Source organism: Manis javanica, chromosome 12 (genome assembly GCF_040802235.1).
Source record: "Manis javanica isolate MJ-LG chromosome 12, MJ_LKY, whole genome shotgun sequence".
In the NCBI taxonomy this organism is placed as follows: Eukaryota; Metazoa; Chordata; class Mammalia; order Pholidota; family Manidae; genus Manis; species Manis javanica.
Window position 1 is genome coordinate 1,067,550 of NC_133167.1, and position 14,172 is coordinate 1,081,721.

A 14,172-nucleotide genomic window follows, 5' to 3' on the forward strand; every position below is an offset into this window, starting at 1 on the left:
GACCCTTTCCAACTTTATGGCTCCTAAGTGTTTTAGGGACTGGCTGAAGACCAGATATCTGAGAAATATACTTTGGCCATCTGAATGACCAAATATGTATTTCATATAAATCATTATATCACAAATAACATCAAAAAGAATAAAATAATAAGATACTCAGGAATTCACCAAGGAAACAAAAGACTTATATAATAAAAACTATAAAACATCACTGAAGGAAATTAAAGAAGGCGTAAATAAATGGAAACACATCCTATGCTTGCAGATCAGAAGGCTTAAAATCGGAAAGAACCATATACCAAGATTAACTCAAAATGGATAAAAAACCTAAAACTGTAAAACTCTTTGGAGAAGACACAGGACAAAAACTTTACAAAATGGGATTTGGCAATGATTTCCTGATTTGACACTGAAGGCAAAGGCAGTAAAAATAAAATAGACTAACTGGACTTCATGAAAATGAAAAAATCGTGTGTATTAAAATATAGAGTAAGCAGAATAAAAGGGTAACCACAGAATGGAAGGAAATGTTTGCAACTCATATATCTGACAAGGAGTTAATAGCCGCAATACCTCGAGAACCCCTAAAACTCAACAACAATAAAACCCAAACAACCCTATTAATAGCTGAGCAAAGGACTTGAATAGACATTTCTCCAGAGAAGATCTACAAAGGGCCAAAAAGCCCAGGAAAGGATGCTCGCCGTCACTGCTCACTAGGCAAACGCACCTCAAGCACAGTGGGACACCCCCTCCCGTCCACCAGGACAGCTGCCACTGCTGAGACGGGGAGGTCGTGGGGAGGCTGGGCCCCTGGCGCGCTGCTGGTGGAGATGTGAAATGGGGCAGCTGCTGTAGAAAACAGTGTGGAAGTTCCTTAAAAAATTAAAAATAGAATTACCATATTATCCAGCAATTCCACTTTTGGGTAACACCCAAAATAACTGAAAGCAGGGTCTCCAAGAGACATGTGTAACAACCGCGTTTATAGCAGCATCATTCACAACGACTAAAACGTGGCAGCAACCTGGGTTCACTGGCAGATGGATGGATGAACAAAATACGGTACACGTGTGCGATGGACGTTACTCAGCTTTGAAAGGAAGGAAATCCTGCCACGTGCTTCGACACAGACAGACCGTGTGGACACGTGCTGAGTGAAGTGAGCTGGACACAGAGACGAGCACCGTGTGATTCTGCTAGTCACAACCGTAAAGGCAGGAAGAAGAATGGGGGCCGCCCGGGGCTGGAGGAGGAGGGTGGGAGTCATTGTTTAGGGGGTAGCATTTCAGTGTTGCAAGGTGAGAAGCGGGTGGTGACGGCGGCTTCCCAGCAGTGTAATGTATGTGATACCAATGGGCTGTACCTTAAAATGGTTAAGAGGCTAAATTTTATGTCATATGTATGTCACCACACATGCAAAAAAGGTTGAAAAGAAAATGTGGTGGCTTGGAACAGTTTGCTGTCATGTGTCCCAGCTCAGTGGGTCCCTCAGGCTCCACTGTCCCTTGGGGTCTTCTCGTGTGGCTGTCCCCTGCACTGGACAGGGGCCGTCTGAGGGTCCAGCTGGGCCCGAGTGTCCGGAGGGCCTCCAGTGGCACGTCGGGGGCCTCATCCCGAGTGGACGGCTGGGCTCCCCTGAGTCTCCATCAGGCACTCCGTGTGGCCTCCCGGCATGGCCGTCTCTGGTGCCGGGCTCCAGGGGTGCGTGTTCCGGGAGCCCTGGTGGGAGCTGCGACCTTCTTACCCGGCTTGGGAGCCCTAGTAAGTCTCTTGGCCATGCAGTTCACTTAGGCCAGAACTAGAGTTATCATGAATTGGCCGCACCTGCCAGTCCATGCGGGGGTCCACCTCGCCCCCCTTCACAGCCGCCACAGGCTGGGTGGGGACCTTACCCCGGCCCCTGAGCCACGGCCCCTGCCGTAGAGGTGTGACGGGGAGTGACAGCGCCGGAGGCCTGCCCAAGGCGGCCCGCGCGCCTCCTCCAGCCGCAGTAGCTGGCTGAGGTGGGGCGGCCAGCGTGGGAGTGTGTTCCCGAGCGGAGGGCACAGCCGTCTTCCTCTCACCGCGGACCAGGGTGCTCAGGAGGAGCAGAAAGCAAGCCTCGTGTGATTAGAGCTTCCTGGTAATCACACTAAAAAAGTAAAAAGAATGAGATTAAGTTTAATTTTAATACTCTAACTCAGTATACCCAAGATACAATTTTAACAGGTAATTGATTTAAAAATTACTATTGCGATATTTTACATTTTTCCCAATGTCTTCAAAATCAGGTGTGTGTCTTTCAGTAAACAGCGCATCTCAGCTTCAACAAGTCGTGTTTCATGTGCTCAGCAGCCTTGTGATGCCAATGGCTGTCCCGCTGGAGCACACAGCTTTCGCTGGCCGGGGCTGCAGGGGGTGGGAGGTGTGAGGGCATCTGGGGCTGTGCCCCCTTCGCTGCCCCATCCTGCCTACCGAGTCGGCCTGATTGCAGCTTCTGGCCAGTGCTGCCCAGAGCCCGACCAGGACAGGACCCCTGGGCTCGGCTCCTGCACAGGGGCACTGCCCGCCCTGGCTCTGGGGAGGACTGTGCCCTGACGGGTGTTCTGGGACGTTCCGTGAGAACAACAGCAACTTTTGGAATCAGGATTCAGAGTCGTCCTAATAATTGGATGTTAGAGCAACGACTGAAGGAGGTGGTGTGTCCGCCATGAAGGGTGGGCACAGGTGGCCCAGGGCTCTGTTGCACAGGACAGCAGGAGTTTGGCCTCATGGGACCCTGTGAGGACCTCATGACGTACCTTGGGGTCCCGGGGGTGGGAAAGTGGGGTTTGCACAGTGGCAGGTCTGGGAGACTTGGCCTGGAAAGGAGCAAAGCGTTCTCAGGAGGAGTCACAGTACTGGCCTCACTGCAGCCAGGCTCTGCCCCCCTTCCAGGCCAGGCCCTCTCCTGGCCTCGTCTGCTCACCTGTCTGACAGGGGAAGGGTCCCTTGCCTGCTTCCCCAGGCTCTGTGGTCCTCTGGAGGGGTCCTGCCCTGCTGTCCCCAGAGCTTGGTGGGTGTGGGAGGCTGGGTGGGGGCCTGGGATGGGGGCCCGCACTCTGGGTGTGGCCCACTCCTTCTGGGGCTGGCTTGCACAGGGGTCGTCCCCCTGCCCTGAAAGCCAGACCCAGCGGTGGGTGGGGGACACCACCAGGGCCCAGCGCCAGCCTGCACCCGGGGCCCCACCGCCTGTCCCAGAACACTGTCCTGCTGTTGCCCCGGCATGGGTCTGGTCCTGCCCTGGGGAGGCTCCTCTGTCCCGGCTGGGACGGCTGCTGAAGGTCACGTCTGCCCTCGAGCGCAGAACATGGGCAGGAGGCCGACCTGCATCCCCACCCTGAGCACACAGAGCCCCGTTCATCCGAGCACAGCTCTGGCACGGAGGGGCCGGGCACCACACCCAGGCCAGTTCAGCGCTGATGAGGGGGGACAGACCACATCTGTCACCCTTAACCAGACCACGGGGGGACAGATGCTGCCCCAGGCCTAGGTCCCTGCCCATCCCCCCAAGATGGTCCAGCCCCAGATGTGGCCCTGACCTGGAATCAGAGGCTGGGTGGGCTGGAGGGCCGAAGCAAAGGGGGGTGGCCAGAGTCTGCCCCCTACCGTGCTGGAGGGCCCTTGCCTGGGAGCAGCCCTGGCCAGCACTGGGGCTGCTGATGGGCAGGGAGCCCAGCGCCCCGGTGTCACCAGGCCGCTGGGGGGCTGGTACCTGGCTCAGGGGAGATGGTCGTGGGCAGCCCCTCCCTGCCTGGGGACAGAGCTCCTCCCCCAGAGCGCCATGGCCAGCGCTGGCTTGGAGGGGACAGAGGTGCTGTATAGGGTGCCCTGGGCCCTGCTGAGCACATCGGGGGCAGGCTGGCGGGCATGAATGCAGCTCCCTGCATACACTGGCGCCCTGGCAGTGCCACCATCGCAGCTGCCACAGACAGTTCTGCTCATAATGCCCACTCTTCATTCAGGACAGCCCTGTCACTCCGCATGTGCTGCTGACATGGTGGCACATACAAACCGCCAGCACTGGATGGAGGCCTCTGTCCCCAGAGAAGGACCTCTTTGGTCACTGCCCTCCAGGCAGAGGGCTTTCCGCCCAGCCCAGGGGTTTGGCCACCGTGCCAACCCGGGTGACCCTGGAAAGGAGAACCACACTGCCTGGCATTTTGATCTCGGCTTGACTGGACAGTGCTGGGGGCTCCTTGATCCTGTGAGGTCACCCTGTGAGCCCCAGGTCATGGGGGGTAGGTGTCCTTCCCACTCTTGCACAGGCCGGGGTCAGGAGCTGTGCTGGTCTATGATGGGCAAATCACTGGCGCCTCTGCCAGGTGGGACATGCCAGGCGCACCCAAGATACCATGCGTCTCGATCCTACAAACTCCTGCAACGCCGGCTCTCCGTTTTCTCAGTGCGTGGTTGGGGCAACTGAGACCTCGGGATGTGTGGTGTTTGCCTGGTGTCACAGGGCTGGGAGGGGCAGAGGTGCCGCGGGGTCTCACACACACCCACACCCTCTCCTCCTTGCTGAGCGCTCAGGCCTGAAGAGGTCAGCCAGGTCACGAGCCGACGGGGCTGGTAAGCCAAGGGTTAGCTGCCCGCCGTGCCCTGCGGTGCCCCGCCCTCTCCGTTCCCCCTTCCTGGCACTACTCAAAATCACCTTCGCAGCCAGTTTGGACGCATCTGGGTCTTGCTTCCAGACTGCTGCGATAAAACAGATAGTGCAATAAAGCGACTCGAGCGGGTTTCTCAGTGCAGATAAAAGTCACATTTACACTATACTTGAGTCTGTTACGTGTGCAACAGCATTAAAAGACGTACATGCCTTAAGTAAACAGCGCTTTACTGCCAAGAAGTGCCAACCATCATCTGAGCTTTCAGGGAGTCAGTCGTTGCTGGGGAGGCTCCTGCCCTGATGTTGACTGATGGGGGTGCTGCTGAGGGCTGGGGTGCTGCTGAGGGCTGGGGTGCTGCTGAGGGCTGGGAGGCTGCTGAGGGCTGGGAGGCTGCTGAGGGCTGGGGGGCTGCTGAGGGCTGGGGGGCTGCTGAGGGCTGGGGCCCATTTCCAGCCTTGACGATGGTCAGTGCCCAGACATACCAGGGTTTGCCAAGTCCCCTGCCCTGGAGATGGGCATATAGGCTGCAGCAGTGTTTTTGTTATTTCACACAATGATGTAGAGATTATCTTTGCACATACATCTTTGAATTCCTTATTCTTTATTTAAATTAATTTCTGGAAATGGGATTCCTGGGACAGAGTATATAAACAACTTGAGGCTCTTCATACACATTTGCTTTCTAGAGATACTATATTGATTCGTCCTCTCGTGGGCAAAGTATTAGCTCATGTCTCAGCCCGAAGCGGTACCATTCTAAAAGTCTTGACAAATTTGGTAGGCAAAACACGTGATTTTCCTCTTTTGTTTGAATTCCATTGATTAACACTGAATTTAAATAGGTTTTGAAAATATGCCTGACCATTTGTATTTCTCTTACTGTGAATTTTTAGTTTTCTTTGTCCATTTTTTTTTCTGTTAAAGTCCTAGTGTAGTAAAGATTTGCTTTTATCTTAAATCAATGTATTCAGATACTTATGATGTATTAATGTACAGATGGAACACCCCCTGGCTCACAGGCCGCTGGCCTTGCTCCCGAGATGACGACTTTTCTCTTTGACCCCCAGGTTCTTGTCTGTCTGGTGATCACCTCGAGGTTCCCCCGTGATATGCCTGGAATGTGAAATGATGTGCCCGCAATGCTGTTTTATTCTACTTTTGTCGTCCTCTGCTGTCTTCCTGCAATGGCAGCAGAGCATTTAGTGTGTGCACGCATGCACGCACGCACACACACACACACACACACACACACACCCCTCAGGTCTGTCCCTTGGGAGGTCCGGGTACACTGCGTAAGCACTTCGGTGGCTCCTCAAACCTTCCGTCACTGTTATTTCACTCTGATTGTCACTGTTTTTCTCAAGTCCTCCCTTTGTGTGATGAAGATCTAGGCTCCCCACCTGCCCTTCACTTCTTTCCACAACTTCTAACTCCCAGACTTGCCACCTGACATTTGACTTTCACCTTGTCAAGGTGAATGAGGTTTGCGTTCTGTTCTGAAATCAGAATTAAGTCTCTACTCAAAAGCTTAAAATCTAAAACTTAAAAACCAAGGGTGTCTACCATATTGTGACTATGTAAATATCTATCTTAAAGCCAAAAAAGTATTTCAGAGCCAGAGGATCCTTTCCTTACAGTCTAGCTGCTTGTTTTTCCTAGAGTTATTCATTGCCTTTTGCTTTCACACTGTCTTTATCACTCAGTGAGTTGCGTAAGGCGCCCAAGGGTGGTACCTGATCTTTGAGGCCCCCCTTCTGCATGATGTTTCCTTTTGTGTCCACCACTCCAGGCTCAGGGCTGCTGGCTAGGTGCTGCCACAGTGGGACCTGTTCTCCCCGAGTGGGACCTGTTGTGTCTGTCATCCCCGAGTGGGATGTTATCTGTCTCTGCTGCACTTGACTCCATTTTTCAAGAATACATCTTTAGCATAAGCATCAGAAGAAAAACAGGTAAACTGGACTTCATCAAAATTAAAACCTTTTGTGTGCTGATCAAGAAAGTGAAGAGACAACTTACAGAATGGGTGAAACACTTGCAAATCATATCTTTGACAAGACTCTAGTATCTAGGATGTATAAGGAACCGTTACAACTTAACAATTGAAAGACAAACAACCCACTTAAAAATGGCAGAGGATCTGAACAGAAATTTCTCCAAGGAAGATATGTGAATGAGCAGAAAGTACCTGAAAATACCCAACATCATTGGCCATTAGGGAAATGTAAATTAAAACCACAATGAGACGCCACTTCTCACCTATTAGGATGGTTAGAACCAAAACCTCAAATACAAGTGTTGGAGAGGATGTGGAGAAATTGGAACCCACATACACTGCTGGTGGGAATGTAAAATGGTGCATTAGAGGACTTCTGGGGTTCTTCAAAAAGTTAGGCACGGGGACGGTGGCTCTGAGCTGAAACAGCCCTGTGGGGGGGACACGAAGCCTTTTCTCGGGCACAGTCTCTTCATCCCCAGCGAGGCGCTGTCCACGCTGGTGTGTGGCAGGCGCTGCTCCTTGTGGGGCTGGGAGGGGAGCAGCTGTGACTTGCTGGGACGCCGCAAGGAGTCTTCAGGACCTGCACCCCCCGCACTGCGGGTGTGTCACAGTCCCACTGGGTTGCATCTCCTCTAGCTGGCTGTGCCCACTTCCCCTGGACTCTGGGAGGCCTGCCCCTCGCCCGCGGGGGTCACTGGCCAGCCCAGGTGTTCTCCTTTGCCTCCGGGAGTCCACAGCAGCCCTGCCTCCTTGACCAGCGCAGGTGATTCCTAACCTGTTGTGCTGTGGTTTCTGTGCGTGTGACTTCTAGGGGCCTCTGCACTTGGCTCACGGCCAAGGGCACCCCCTTTCTCCCCAGTGTCTTCAGGGGCAGGCGCCAGTGGAGCACACTGACTATTCTTGCCAACTCTGGTGAGCACCTGGCCTCTCCGAGTGGCAGAGGGGCTGCGGCTGAGCCCAGAGAGCCCATCACACAGTCTGTGCGAGGCCCTAGCAGCCTTGGCATCATGCAGGGACCGGTCCACGTCCTGTGCCTGGCATCCTTCCGTGACAAATGCTTTTGGCAGATATGACTCCTGAAAGTCCTTCAAGGCCTGACGGAACCTGGCTGAACCCCCTCACTGAGGGTCAGCGGGCGATACCTGAGGCAGGGGGGGTGCAGGTTGTGAGCACCAGCCCTGGGCAGTTTGCGGGCTGCTCTGCTCCCACAGGCCATAACCTCCTTGGAGGCTGCTGGGTGAAGTGCTGGTGCTGGTGAAGAGCTGGGTAAAATGACACTGTCATTTCAACCCCCTTCCTGGAGGCCCCTGGCTGATCCCGGAGAGGAAGGAGCTCTCTACGATGGGCATGTGCTGAGTCGGACTTCCAGGCAGTCCCCTGTGATGGCCTCAAGGCTGAGACGGTGGCCAAGCTGGGGGCCACCTCATGTGTTGGCTCGGGCACTCAGGGCTGATTCACTGTGTGTCACCCCTGGTTGGCGCTGACTATAATGTCCGTATGGTGGGAGACGATGCTGAGGCCCTTTCTGAGCCTGCGCATTGGTCAGCATAGAGTCAGTGTTGTCGCGTGACAGACCACCCCAAACTCTGGGGCCTGCAACCACGGTTGATGTTCTGGCATTCAGGGGTCTGCAGGCTTACCAGTGACCGGCTGGTCTAGGCTGGGCCTGTGGGCTCTGCCCCCCCGAGTCAGTTAACGTGGCTCCTCACAGAGGACTGGGATCATCCATCATCATGGTGTCGTTTTGGGGCTGAAGAGACAATCGTGGGGGACCCTCGGTGTGGTGGTGGACGGCAGGTGGACGAGGTCCTGCTAAACTCCCAGGCTGCTGATGTCAACTGGCCGGGACAAGCATGTGCCCAGGCCCCTGGCCGGTGAGTCAGGGGCGTAGGCCCCACCTGTGCAGGGAGAGAGGGAGTCATGATCCTACACCCAGGCACCACCCACCACCCTCTGAAGGGCGCTGTGATGGCAAAGCCCGACACCTGGGCTGGCTCCTGGAGGTGAATCTGTGTCTTCATCTGGTCGGGTGCCCACCCTGCTCTATGGGTCAGAGTGGGCTACTTGGAGTTCTTACAGTCAGACCGGAACCTGAGCAGGTGTCAGGGAATGTTCCTGGAGCTGCAGGGAGGTAGGTGGTGGTCTCCTCCCAGAGGCCAGACACTGGCTTCACCTGGAGGTGGTCTGGCTGAGGCTGCACTCTGACGAGCCAGGGCTGTGGGGCTGGTCCACGGGCCGCTGCACCCTGGTGGAGCCTGGGCGTTCTTGGCACTGACTGAATGTTCCTAGGAGCCTCAAGCTATTGACCTGAATACACGCTGAGCAGCAGGACCATCTGGGGAGAAAGGGCACAGTGAAGTGGGGTTCAGTGTTCTCAGCTGCAGGTGGACGATGCCCCACGAGAAATTCTCCCCCTTGGAGAGAGTGCTGGAGACCATGACGGCCCAGGCCCAGGTCCGGGGCACCCTGGTGGCCGGGAGCTCTGTAAGGCCCTCAGCAGTGCCCAGAGGAGCAGCGGTCTCTGCACACACAGGAGTGACCTACGGGGTGTGGGCAGGCAAGGAACAAGTGCCTGGGCCTGGCGGTGTTTGTGCCTAAGGACGCCAACTCCCCTTCCAGAGTATGGTAGGCTGCTGGCAGGTTTCATCCCAGGCCTCCCTCCTGTCTGGCCAGCCTCCTGGACAGAGAAACCTGGGCTCCCAGTCCCAGCCCCACTCTGGTGCCACATCAGAGTCCATTTAAAAAATGAATGAACGTATTGGTGACCCGACGACATTAGGAGCAACGGTCAGGGGCGAAGGCCACACCGAGATCTGACCGCACGGTCAGGCCTCCCCTACCACAGGAGCGCCACTCACCGGGAGCCGCGTGCTGGCCCACCAGAGGCTCCTGTGTCCTCCCGAACATCAGGGATTTCTCAGCGTGTACGCTTCTGTGTGGAAACATTGATACATATGGATGCTCAGAGCTCTTTGAATTCCATCTTGTGTGCGTGCTCTGCATCCGGGCAGGTCTTCCACATTAGACCAAACGCTGGTCTAAGGTCTACGCTGGACGCCTCATCATTTATTAAATGAACTCTTTGGAGAACATTTCCAGGACGGTATTTGCGTAACATGGACACTATGGCAGGGCTGGCAGTGTGCAGCCCTATCTGGGATCCCTCGGCCTTCTGCCAAAGAGGTTTGGGTGGTAAGTTTCTGTGTCACGGGGTACACACACTGTCATTGGGCCGCAGCCACGTCAGGACCCAGAGGCTGAGCTCCAGGGGGCGCCTGTGGAGGGAGAGGCCGCCCGGTGGCCTCAGGGCCTGTGTTGGCAACCAGTCCACTTCGCCAGGTGCACCGTCACCCACCTTGTCACCCCGACTCATGTCTCTTTAATTCCATGTAAAGCTGAGCATTTTTGTCTTATTTACTGTTGCCAGACTGATTTTCAGTTTTATTTTTTTTCCAGACTGAGAAAGCCTCCCAGTGGATTGGACGGTTTAATCAAGTTAATTAGAGTGCCCTGGGACGCAGCTTCTGGGGTCAAGCGCCGAGGCCCCTGGTGGGGGCAGGATTGCCCAGCCTGCCCATGAGTCCCCTGGGTGAGGGCCCGGCTATCAGCCAGCCGCGTGGAGGTCCTTGGGGCCCAGCGTCCAGGCCTTCCGCCCTGGCCCGCGGCAGTGCCCTGCCCTGCTCTGGGGAGGACCCGAGCGTGGGCAGGACCCGAGCGCCCGGCAGCCTGACTCGGTGCCCCCTCCCTCGGCAGCTGCTGTCATTGCATGAGGGGAGAAGCGCCCCAATGGAACAGAGTCCTGGGCCTCCTGGGGTCCCCCTGGTTGCCTGGGCCCTGCACCCCAACACCCAGTAGGACCCTTTTTCTTTGTTCTTCACGGCACCATCCTCATCATCCTATTGGGTGCTGCGTGTTGAGGTTAGGGCAAGGTCATCAGACAAGGGCCACTCGGACCCCAGGAGCAGCAGCTTGGCCCCAGGAACGTGAGGAGGGGATCGGGATCATGAGGGTGCCTGGAGCCTCATACCGGCCACTCGGTGCCCCCACCCCCGGCCTGGGTCACTGATGGGGGGCCCCGGCCACACGGGTCTACTCAGGGGCCCTCCCCCTGGCTGCATCGGTCCCACCTCCGTCCCTGGCATGAGCTCCTCCCTCTGAGTGGCCCCAGGCTGTGTGCCTGACCTCCTCTCAGCCCCTCCCAGGGCCCCCGCCTGCTCCTGCCCCTGCCCTGTTCCTGAGGGTGGTATTCATGGCTGGCAAGATCGCCGCACCGGTGCTTTCCCCCCAGAATAGGCTCCACAGGGAAGCCGGCTGCCTCTGGTCCCCCACAGCACCCTGGGGCACAGGGGATGCCTGGCACACAGGAGGGCTTGGTCCCTGGTGTTGGGCGAAGGACGAGTGTAAAATGTGGGCTGAGGTAACGTGGGGCACCAGCTGGCATGGGAGCCAGTGTCTGGAATCAGCATGTCTGGATGGCTGCCACTAGGCATCAGCTCGGGACTAAGTGTGTGTGACCTCGTTTAGATGGCGAAGCCACCGGGAGTTGGGACATGTCTGCCTCGTCCTGAAGAAGAGGAGACGAGGCCCCGAGAGATGAGGCGGGTCTCCGCCGGGGGCTCCTGCGCAGAAGGTGCTGCTGTGGCCGGGCAGGTGGTGTGCTGGCGGCGAGGGGCAGGGCCTGTGTGCTGAGATATCCCCCAGCCAGCCCCCGGGCTGCCCTGCGGTCCCAGGCTGGACCTCTCCCTTTGGGCCAAGGCCCGTCTTTGGAATCACCAGAGCAGGGCAGCTCTTCCAAGCTGGCCTGCAGGAAGGGGCGGTGGAGTCAGCCCCTCCTCGGAGTTGGGCCCCTGGGCGCTGCCCTCTGCACGGGGCGCCCAGGGACTGTTCTTGAAGGCAAGGCGCACATTCTGCAATGACTGTGGAAGGAGGTCTCCTGGCAGTGAGACCCTACCCGGAGCTCTGGGGTAACTTGTCTCCAAGGAAGCCCACCCAGGCCCTCCCCTCTCACCTGGTGGGGAGACGCTGAACCAACCTCTCAGCGGAAACGGCTCCACTGCAGGCAGAGACTGGCTGGCCCTTCTCATGTATATGTGTCTTTGGGGCCCCCTCTGCTCAGCCCTCCCCAGTGCCACCCCTCCCCAGAGAGGGCTCTTATCTCTGCTGGTGAATAGGGTGCTATTGTGGGCCAGGCTGCAGAATTTTAATGGCTTGCAAAATATAGTTAATTATGTAAAAAGACATCTTCTCCATATTTTCATGCAAATGAGGTGAGTTAATTGGTGTTCAGTGGTTATGGGAGGCCGGTCCCTGGAAGAAAGAGGGGGAGTCCCTGATGTTTCTGACTAAGGTGCCTGCTGGGAGCCAGGTAGAAAGGAGACACAGAGATGGGTGATTTCTTATCCACCCGATTAGTGTCACCAGCCTGGGGCTGTGACCCAAACCGGGAGAAAGCGCAGCCACTGAGGCTGTCACTGAGAGGCCAGGGTGCCTGGGGCTGCAGGGAAGCGGCCCTGGGGGGCAGGGTGCCGTGGGATCACCCCGGACTCCACTGGTCCTTAGCCAAGTTCTCCAAGTGGCCCTGAGGGTTGGCGACAGGCCGTTGTGAGGGGCGGGCAGCGTCCACACTGGCTCTGGGCTGGTCAGGATGTTTGAGTCAAATAGATCTGCTTATTCACAGGCCTGGAAGAGACGTTGCCCAGAGAAGATACACAAGCAGCCAGAAAGCCCGTGACAAGGCTCAGTGGTGCTGGTCTTAGGGACGCGCACCTCAGAACCTCGGTGAGGGAAGACCTCACGCCCACCGGGATGGTTGAAGCCGAGAAAACGGGAAACAGCAAATGCTGGCGAGGACGACACGCTGGAAGCACTCACACCCCATGCCGGAGGGGAGCAGGCGGTGCAGCTGCTGTCGGAAACAGGCTGGTAGCTGCGCAAAAGGTGGAACCCAGGATTACCACACAAGCAGCAGCCCTGCTGAAAGCAGGGCCCCCAACAGACAGCTGCACCCCTGTGCTTACAGTGGCATTATTCACGACAGCTGAAAGGTGGGCAGCACCATGGGCAGGTGAACAGATAAAAAGCACTGTGGCCCGTGATCCAGTCACAAGTGGTGACTGGCACCTGCTACGGTGCAGACAGGCTGTGAGGACCCGATACTCAGTGAGAGAAGCCAGACACGGGCAGATACTGTCTGATCCCACTTATGTGAGGTCCCCGGATTTGTCAGATCCTTAGAGACAAGAGGTGGGGGAGATGTGACCCAGGGTGGGGAGGGGAGTGTGTGTGATGGGGGCACAGGGTCTGTTGGGGAAGATGAGAAGGGTTCAGGTGTGGGCAGTGGTGACAGCCGCACAACACTGTTAATTACCTAAGGCCACTGGACTGTACACTTACGAAGGTGACAGTTATTTTGTAAAACATGTGCCCCTCAGTCAGCATCAGCTGAGGGCCCCTTGTCCAGGCCTGTGCCCGGCCTCGCAGCAGGAGTATCCGAGACCCCGCTGGCCTCCTTGTCTGCATCCGCGTGGTCGGCTCTGGGCCTGTGTGGGCCCACGGGCTTGGCGAGAGCACCTGCAGGCCCCACTGGCCCCTCCTCCAGCTCAGCTCGCAGGAGCCCCTGGGGGTCACTGTGCCACATTCCCAGGCCTGAATCACACCTGATCTGCCCCACTTGGCTCATCTTTCTGATCCCCGAGGCTCAGCTGGCCTGGCTGGGGGTGCTGTGGCCCCCTGAGTCCTCTGCTTTCCCTGGGAAGCACCGTGGGAGAGCTGGCTAACAATGGGCTTCTATCTCCAGGGGGAAACCAGACCCTGCTCAGCTCGGCATCCCCAGCACCGCATCCCTCTGGGGCCGGCTGCCCAGCAGGGTCCTTGTGGGAGGAAGCCCCACCTGCCCTCGGCTGTTGCTGGAGCTTCCCTGGCTTTGAAAAGGGACTGGGCAGAGCACGGACCCCCCAGAGCCTGGCAGGCAGCAGGGCTCCCGAAGCCCCTGGGGAGGGGAGGGGGCCCTGGGGGTGTGCACACTGGTACCTGGAGGTGTGGTGCCTCACCCCAGGCACACAACACCTGCTGCAGTCTCGGGTTTCCGGCCAGGGCCTGGGAGACAGTGTGTCCCAAGCAGCAGGCCTTGCTGCCACCCTAGCGTGCAGCCCAGAGCCCTGGACAAAAGCCACAGCAGGCAACAGGGCAATGGGCACAGAGGGAAGTGCACACGGCATCACTTCCCAAAAGCTGTTGCTGTGTGTGCCCCACCCCTGGGAGGCGTGCTTAGCCGGGGCCCAGGCAACTGGACACAGGCCCTCCCAGAGGTGACCACAGTCCTAGCCCAGGACCATCCTCTGTGCCCGGGTCCCAGATGCTGGGCCAGACCTGCTGAGGATGGCCTGGCTCCAGGTGCGACGCTCAGGCGGCAGGGGACGGGCCTCCCAGGGCCTCCCTGGGCATGGCACCCCAGCTCTGGGCACTGTTCAGTGGGTCTGTCCCAGCCCCTCCCGGGGGGAGTGGTGGCCCTGCATGTGTGCCTGCCTCCCTGGACAGCGGGATGCT